Consider the following 9,553-nt stretch of genomic DNA (forward strand, 5'->3'; position numbering starts at 1 on the left):
TGTCTCCCCGGGGCTGCAGTGCTCCCGGCACAGGAAGGGAGCCGAGCAGCCACTTCCCGGCGATCAGCCCAGTGTGACCCAGGCCAGGGTGGTGACACCCTTCGCACGTTGCACAATCGATGCACAGTGGCCGCTCACGCCCGCCCCGAATCCCCGGAATGGTGCCACGTCTGGAAACGGTGCGACTCCCCTCCTGCCGGCCTGACTACCGGGCGTGGGGCGTCTCCGGGCACCGCGCAGGGCAGGCACCATCTCTCAGAGACTGACACTCCACCCCCCATGCAGGCCACGGCACGCCGGCCGGGCCACGGCAGCGGGCACCTCTTCCCTAATAGCGACAAAGCCACTTCCCACTTGGGCTGAAGCCAAACCCCCTGGAAGGCGTCCCAGAGGGGGAGCCGTGTGAGCCAGCCCTGTGGCACCTTGGAGACTAACCGAAGTCTCTAGTAGCAGGAGATGAGTGGCACGAGGCGTGGTCGGTGTGATGTAGTGGGGGTGCCTTGTTCATTGCTATGCTGGGCAGTGGGCTGTGGGCGACCTCTGCTGGCTGTAGCAGACCCAGCAGGGCAGGGGGGAGTCATTATGCAAAGGGGGCTCCAAACCTGTCTGACCAGCCACCCCCCATGGGGAGAAACAAAGGAAGGTGGATGCCACCCTGGCTGGGGGGCAGGGCTGGAGGAGAGGGAGTTTCTGTCTGGGAGGATGGAGGAAGCCGCCTAAGCAACAGGCTGGGGGGTTTAGAAGCCAAGACCCCCCCCATCTCAAGGGGGGCTGAGGCATCCTAGGCCTGCCCTGTAACCTGGTGACATCTGTGCTGTGCTGTATCCTGGAGAGGCAATAAACTCCCTCTGTTCTACTGGCTGGGGGAGTATGTTCCTGCCATTTCGGGGGTGCAGGAGACGGGGGACCCCCAACGTGTCATCACAGTCGGGCCCGTGGACGCTCCTGCTACTAGGTCGATCTCTCTGTGACCCTCTGTGGGGCCGCAGGACCGCGCGGTGCTCCAAAAAGAGGGCTGTTTGGTCCAAAAGCACGGAAGGCCGCTGTGACGTAGTGGGGGTACCTGGCTGGTTTCTATGCTGCTGGCTCTGGGGGATCCCCCACTGGCTGCCGTGGGTACCACGACCCAGCAAAACAGGATGAGTCACTATGCAAACCAGTGGCCAGACACCCCCCATGGAGAGGAACAAAGGAAGGTGGAATGCTGCCTTGGCTGGGGGGCAGGGCTGGAAGTGAGTGGGTTGGTTGCTGGCTGTCGGAGGGCATGGAGGAGAGCCTAGGAGAAGGAGCTGGAGTTTAGGGGCCCAGTCTCCCCCATCTCAAGGGGGCCTGAGGCATCCTAGCCCAGTTCCTGTGACCAGACTACATCTGTGCTGCGCTGTGCTGGAGGAGCAATAAACCACCCTCAATTCCACTGGCTGGTGCAGTCTGTTTGTGCCATTTCGGGGTGCAGGAGACGGGGAACCCCCAACGCGCCGTCACAGCCGCCAGCCATCTAACTCATCGTGGCCCTTGGGGGAGGAATGGTTTTCCCACGAGAGATGAACCCCAGTGGACGTGGTTGGTCTCTGCTCTAGTTGTGAGGGGCAGAAATCTGCCCTGGGAGTTTTAATAATGAGAGGAGGAGAGAAAGCGATGCGGCAGAACATGAGGATGGCCAGGCTGGGTCAGACCAAAGGCCTGTCCAGCCCAGGGTCCTGTCGGCCCACAGTAGCCAGCGCCAGGTGCCCCAGAGGGAGGGAACAGAGCAGGGGACCAGCCAGTGACCCCCTTCCCCTTGCCCATTCCCAGCCCTGACAAAAGGAGGACACAAGGGCAGAGAGGGAGTCACAGGGAGTGTCATAATTTTTGTCTCTTGGGATCGAACCCAGGTGCTGAGTCTTCAAAGGCTTGGGTTGGGCATGTTATTTCTTCATGCAGCGCACAGTCAACCTGCGGAACTCCTCGCCAGAAGAGGTTGTGAAGGCCAGGACTTTCACAGGGTTCAGAAAAGAGCTGGATAGATTGATGGTGATTGGGTCCATCAATGGCTGTTAGCCAGGGTGGGCAGGGCGGGAGTCCCTAGCCTCTGTAAATGCAGCGAGGAGTCCTGGGGCACCTTATAGACCAACCGAAGTGTAGGAGCATCAGCTTTCGTGGGCAAGGATGCGGATGCAGATGGGAAATCTCTACTGATAAGATCTCAACTCCAGCCCACAGAGTCCAAAGGCTCACGAGGGCGCCGTGGGGCATTGCTGTGAGCCCAGCCTGCTGAGTCCAGGGCCATATGAGGGGTCAGCGTGTGAGTGCTGGTTCCCCTCCACTCAGCCGTGCTCTGGCAGTGGGTGAGTGTCCGGGTGTTGCTAAGGTGGGAAGAACCCGTCCCAAGGAACCTAGCCCCTGCTCCAGCAGGAGGGGAATTGGCAGCAGGGAGAATTCGGCTCCACAGGAAGCACAAGCAGCATGCGCAGCACCCGGACAGAATTGGGAACCTCCCCCAGCCCCAGAAGAGTAACCCTGATGAATGAGCAGACCACAGAGTATTGGGCAAAGCTGGTAACAACACTTTGCCCTTGTGTCAGGGCCGCAGCATGCGGGGCCGGAGCAGCCAGTCAGGAGACCTCCCTCGGTGCCCTGTTCCTGCGCAGCACTGCTCTCCAGGCGGTTGCTTTGTGCTGGCTGTAAGGCAGCCAGTGCCACCTCCTTGAGCTCCAGGGAGAAACCCACCTGCTGTGCACTGCAGCCCTCCCTAGACCGGACAGCCCAGCCCGGACTGGCTGCTTCCTGCAGCCCATCTCAGCTTGGCGGCCTCCTTTGCAGACTCCCAGGGGCTGCGTGTAACACCGTGTGGTCCAGATGCCCCATCCCAGGACGAGCACCGATGCCCATGCCCTTATGTAAGCCTTGGTGCTGTGGGGAGGGGGAGATGCCCACCCAGCCCAGACCCCCAGAGCAGGGCTGGGATCTGAGTTTTCCTGACCCGGGCACAGCTCAATGCCAAAGGTGCTGGCTCTCCCCAGCACTGACGGAGGCCCGGAAATCAGTTCTTCCCTGTGGGGGAGGCAGGACCAGACCTTGCATGGGTTTGGGCAGCACAACGGGGAGCGGCTTCAGGGGGTCACCGGGTTAGTCGGTTTCGGCAAAGTCACGAGAAGGCCTGTGGCCCACAAAGACTAACCATTGTATTTGGCCCTAAGCCTCCTCACGTGGAGGAAGTGCTAGCGTCGGCTGGGCAGGGATCCGGCCACTCCTCTGTGTTAGCGCACACATGGGAGTGTTGCGTTGTTATGTGGAGGACGGGTGCTAACGAGGCCAGCTCAGGGTGGATGTGGAGCTGGGTGGAAATTACCTTTTGCCGTGACAGGCACTGGCCAGACCCAGTGTGACGGTGTCAGGCTGGCGTGTGAATCCCAGCTCAGCAGTTTCGCCTGTAGTCTGGTTTGGGAGGCCTTTTTGCTCAAGTCTGGCAACTGTCAAGTCTGCTACGGAGCGAAGAGAGAGGCTGAAGTGCTTGCCTGGGTTTTGACTCTTCCCGTCTGTGTCCCTCTCTCCTGCTGCGCAGGGCCTGTCCGGTTTGGCCAATGCCCACGGCAGAGGGGCCTGGCTGGCGCACGCCAGCAGATAGCACACGAGAAGGTGTGCAGGGGAAGGAGCCCCGATGGGGGGCTGATGGGGTGAGGTCCCACGAGGGCAGAGTTGGCGACGGGGTTTGTTGCAGGGGTGAGTGTTTCTGTGGCATGGGGGGTGCTCGGCGGTTGGTATTCGCTTCACATTGCAGGAAAGGGGCCGGTGCCAGAGGGGCTGGAGTCGTGTGAACCAGATTTTGTCTTGGAGGTGATTGGCTAACTGGTGGCTGAGCTACTGAAGACGAGCTTCACACCTTTACCCACACGGCTGCCCCTCTGATACTTGACACCTTGACCAGTGCGTGGCCCTGTGGCACCCTAGGGACTGTCTACACGAGCACCCTCGTTTGAACTAGGGAGGCTAATGGAGGCGTTCGAAGTTGCAAATGAAGCCCAGGATTTAAATATCCCGGGCTTCATTTGCATTTTCCCAGGCGCCGCCATTTTTCATGTCCCTTCGTCCGAACTCCCTGCCCGCGGTTCCACGCGGCTCCACGCGGCACAGAGCAGGTAGTTCCAGTTAGGATCTCCTGACTACCGTTACTCCTCATGGAACTAGCTTCCTGGGGACGGGATCTTCCCACCTTAGCAACACCCAGGCACTCACCCACTGCCAGAGCACGGCTGAGTGGCGGGGAACCAGCACTCACACGCTGACCCCTCATATGGCCCTGGACTCAGCTGGCTGGGCTCACAGCAATGCCCCACGGCGCCCTCATGAGCCTTTGGACTCCATGGGCTGGATTAAACAGCACTTTAAGCTGCCATCCCCATACGCCCCCAGGATCAGCCCCCCCCATCCCCACTATCACCCCACAGTCATTCACGGAAAAACCACACGATGAGCAAACCCCACAGGACTTTGGCCACTCCAGGGATCTTCAGCGTGGGGACAAGAAGCGTTGCTGCCGAGCGAATGGGGGAGCCAAAACAACCCCCCTTAGGGGAGAGTGAGCGAAAGAGAAAGGAAGAGAGAAGCCGCCAGCTTAGCAATGACAGTGATTGATTTGTGAGGAGTGAACAGTTCTCACCCAGTAACCACAGAACCGTTCCCAGAGGGCAGGGCAGGCGGCCGTGCCTAGAGAGGTGGTTGTTGGGGGAGATAGAGAGAGAGAGAGAGACCTCACCGCTCCATGGAGCTGGCACGGATAGTGGGTTCCAGACGGTGCTGGGAGCCGGGGTCCAGGGCAGGGGACGAGCAGAGCAGAGCCCCCCGCACGACCAGACAGGCGGTGGAGACTCTCAATGGAACGGATGCCGTTTCAATCCAGCTACCGGAGCAGTTTTGCTCGGGGCAAGGAGAGGAGTGTCTGTAGGGCTAGTTCACGGGGAAAGAGGAGACTGATCGCCCCCGGCTATGGCGGATGGTCCCTGAAGGAGCTCGCAGTGCACGTGGCAGTGTCAGGAGTGTGGGTGTCACTAGGGTCGTTACTGGAATTGGTCTGCTCATGACTAATTTGGGTGTGAGCAGGCCTGGGTTCGTTAGCATCTGGAGTAGAGATTTCCCATCAGGCCGTGCTCTCTGCTTTCGCTGTCCCAGAGTTCAGTGCGGTTCCTGCCTTGGCAGAGCTGCTCTCCACTCTGTATGCTAATGAGTTCTCTCTTCAATGCAGATGAGCTGGGGTGTTTCCTTAATTAGCTGAGGTGTGTCTTCCCCGGCCTTTTCGCGGCTGTGTCTGATTCCCGGGAAGGCCTAGGGGAAGGGGGGGACACGATGGTTTTCCGTGAGTGTCACTCCCTGGTCCCCAGTGCACAGGGCTGGTCGGTAACAGGGCGCTGGTGCCGTGGGGGAAATGGCCCAGGGAGACACAGAGGAGTCAGAGCAGATGGGCCAGGGCACGAGCCTTCGGTAGCTGCCCCTCCCTTCGTCAGAGGGTGGCCCCAGGCGCGCCGAGGGGGCGCGAGTTCCCGAGGGGGGAGGGGGTGTTCCTGCGCCGAGTCCCCGCTCAGACCCGTTCTGCCTGTGTCTGCTTTGCACGGGAATTCCCGCTCTGCACTTTCCCGTGGCAGGCTGGTGCAGGAGGGTTTTGCCTGAGAAGGGCAGCTTGCACCTCCGTAGTGAGACATCCTGGGCAGCCAATCCCCCCCACCCCCGGCTTTTGTGTGTTGCCGTTCCGGCCGGCCGGTTTGTGCCCATTGTTCCTTTGGCGTCGTGGCGGCGCCGTGGCGCCTGGACGAGCTGCATGGCCGCTCCAAGGGACTGCCCCCCAGCTGTCCCCGCAGAGTAGCACAGATTTAATTTCCCCTCTCGCTGCCCGGCCAGTCCCTCGCTCCATGCCCCTGAGGACGTGAGGGGCAGCTCACGAATGCATGTGCCCTTTCGGGCGCCCCCGGGTGCCCTGTTGGCTTTGATACCCCTGGCTGCTGCTGAACGTTGGCCACGACAGATTTCCCCTCCCACGTGCCACGGATGTGCTACGCTCGCAGGCCGCCAAAGCAGTACGTGGAACCAGGCTGCTGGGCCGCCCCCATCCGGCCGTAGGGGACAAGGAGCAGCTGTCTCCCCGTGGAGACCCCCGTTTGCCAGACTAGACGACAGGACGTGGGCTCCTACACGGCAGAGAGCGGGGAAACCCAGCCACCTGCATGCCACCACCCTGCCCCCAGCGGTTCCCACCTGCCATCACCCTGGCGGCCTGTGGACAGCACTGGTCCACCACGCCCTTTCCTCTTGGCGAGGGAGGGGGCGTCCCCAGCCCCTTGGGGTGGGAGACCCAGGTCTCGCCCAGAGCCTTGGGGTGCTAAAGAGCTTGGGTGAAGGTTCCATCAGAAACACCCCGAGATGCCAGGGCCTGGCCCCCACCCTGAGGAAGGCGAGATGGGTGCCAAACAGCAGCCAGTAAGACAGTGGCCAGGAACAGGCTGCCTCACTGGCAGGGGCAGTGCTGCCTTGTGGTCAGAGCAAAAGGACTGCTGTCTTCTTCCAGCACTGCCTTCAGCCTACCCCCTCCCTCACCTTCCCTAGGTAACCCCTGACCCTCATCCTGGGCTCCAATTCCTAGCTACCAGCCCCTTCTCCAACTGTGGGGCAGGAGTCTTGCTCCACCCACTAGGCACAACTGCCCAGCCCTGCTCACCAGCAGGTAGGTGGCGTGAGCACCGCGCCTGCGCACTAGGAGAGCACTAATTACGGGCTCCATCGGGACCAAACCTGCGCGGCATCCGTGCCCAAGGTCACCGTGCCCCACAGATAATGACGGTGGTGCCCAGCCCTGTGTGGGAGCGGAACAGGGCTGTAGAGATTGTTTGCAGGGGCATCCATGGTGAGAGGGTGGGGCAGGTGGGGTGAGTCTCGGGTTTGTCCCGCAGGAGATCTCAGGGGTTGGGACGGGGGAATGCTGAGCACCCCCCTTAGCAGCCCCGTTCTGCTTCAAGGGAGGAGGGGCTCCCAGACAGCAGCTGGGAGACACACAACCCGCCCATGCAGCCTCCTGCCTGCTCCCCGAGGTCACGCGAGCAGACCTGGGGGTGGTCGCGCGGCCATAGCTGCCCTGCTATTTGGGTTTCGACCGGAAAGGGGGGAAAAAACATAACATAGACCAGCCCTCCCTCAGCCGGGCGGCCAGATGCCAACCCAGCACGCGAGGCTAGGAACGGAGGCAGCTCGCCCCACAAGACGGGATCCTGGAAGGAGACGACCTCACCCCCAGAGTAGCAGGGAGGGCAGCTATACTGTATAATGGGCACTAGGGGGCAGCAGAGGATGGGTGGGGAAGGGGCAGCTATACTGTATAATGGGCACTAAGGGGCAGCAGAGGGTGGGGCGGGGAAGGGGCGGCTATACTGTATAATGGGCACTAGGGGGCAGCAGAGGGTGGGTGGGGAGGGGCGGCTATACTGTATAATGGGCACTAGGGGGCAGCAGAGGGTGGGTGGGGAAGGGGCGGCTATACTGTATAATGGGCACTAGGGGGCAGCAGAGGATGGGTGGGGAAGGGGCGGCTATACTGTATAATGGGCACTAGGGGGCAGCAGAGGGTGGGGTGGGGAAGGGGCGGCTATACTGTATAACGGGCACTAGGGGGCAGCAGAGGGTGGGGTGGGGAAGGGGCGGCTATACTGTATAACGGGCACTAGGGGGCAGCAGAGGGTGGGTGGGGAAGGGGCGGCTATACTGTATAATGGGCACTAGGGGGCAGCAGAGGGTGGGGTGCGGAAGGGGCGGCTATACTGTATAATGGGCACTAGGGGGCAGCAGAGGGTGGGTGGGGAAGGGGCGGCTATACTGTATAATGGGCATTAGGGGGCAGCAGAGGGTGGGCGGGGAAGGGGCCGCTATACTGTATAATGGGCACTAGGGGGCAGCAGAGGGTGGGGTGCGGAAGGGGCGGCTATACTGTATAATGGGCACTAGGGGGCAGCAGAGGGTGGGTGGGGAAGGGGCGGCTATACTGTATAATGGGCACTAGGGGGCAGCAGAGGGTGGGCGGGGAAGGGGCCGCTATACTGTATAATGGGCACTAGGGGGCAGCAGAGGGTGGGGTGGGGAAGGGGCGGCTATACTGTATAATGGGCACTAGGGGGCAGCAGAGGGTGGGGTGGGGAAGGGGCGGCTATACTGTATAATGAGCACTAGGGGGCAGCAGAGGGTGGGTGGGGAAGGGGCGGCTATACTGTATAATGGGCACTAGGGGGCAGCAAAGGGTGGGTGGGGAAGGGGCGGCTATACTGTATAATGGGCACTAGGGGGAAGCAGAGGGTGGGCGGGGAAGGGGTGGCTATACTGTATAATGGGCACTAGGGGGCAGCAGAGGGTGGGTGGGGAAGGGGCGGCTATACTGTATAATGGGCACTAGGGGGCAGCAGAGGGTGGGGTGCGGAAGGGGCGGCTATACTGTATAATGGGCACTAGGGGGCAGCAGAGGGTGGGTGGGGAAGGGGCGGCTATACTGTATAATGGGCACTAGGGGGCAGCAGAGGGTGGGGTGGGGAAGAGGCGGCTATACTGTATAATGGGCACTAGGGGGCAGCAGAGGGTGGGTGGGGAAGGGGCGGCTATACTGTATAATGGGCACTAGGGGGCAGCAGAGGGTGGGTGGGGAAGGGGCGGCTATACTGTATAATGGGCACTAGGGGGCAGCAGAGGGTGGGTGGGGAAGGGGCGGCTATACTGTATAATGGGCACTAGGGGGCAGCAGAGGGTGGGTGGGGACGGGGCGGCTATACTGTATAATGGGCACTAGGGGGCAGCAGAGGGTGGGTGGGGAAGGGGCGGCTATACTGTATAATGGGCACTAGGGGGCAGCAGAGGGTGGGGGGGAAGGGGCGGCTATACTGTATAATGGGCACTAGGGGGCAGCAGAGGGTAGGAGGGGAAGGGGCGGCTATACTGTATAATGGGCACTAGAAGGCAGCAGAGGGTGGGAGGGGAAGGGGCGGCTATACTGTATAATGGGCACTAGGGGGCAGCACAGGGTGGGAGGGGAAGGGGCGGCTATACTGTATAATGGGCACTAGGGGGCAGCACAGGGTGGGTGGGGAAGGGGCGGCTATACTGTATAATGGGCACTAGGGGGCAGCAGAGGGTGGGAGGGGAAGGGGCGGCTATACTGTATAATGGGCACTAGGGGGCAGCAGAGGGTGGGTGGGGAAGGGGCGGCTATACTGTATAATGGGCACTAGGGGGCAGCAGGGGGTGGGTGGGGAAGGGGCGGCTATACTGTATAATGGGCACTAGGGGGCAGCAGAGGGTGGGGTGCGGAAGGGGCGGCTATACTGTATAATGGGCACTAGGGGGCAGCAGAGGGTGGGTGGGGAAGGGGCGGCTATACTGTATAATGGGCACTAGGGGGCAGCAGAGGGTGGGCGGGGAAGGGGCCGCTATACTGTATAATGGGCACTAGGGGGCAGCAGAGGGTGGGGTGGGGAAGGGGCGGCTATACTGTATAATGGGCACTAGGGGGCAGCAGAGGGTGGGGTGGGGAAGGGGCGGCTATACTGTATAATGA

This window comes from Pelodiscus sinensis, unplaced genomic scaffold, assembly GCF_049634645.1.
Source record: "Pelodiscus sinensis isolate JC-2024 unplaced genomic scaffold, ASM4963464v1 ctg143, whole genome shotgun sequence".
Classification (NCBI taxonomy): domain Eukaryota; kingdom Metazoa; phylum Chordata; order Testudines; family Trionychidae; genus Pelodiscus; species Pelodiscus sinensis.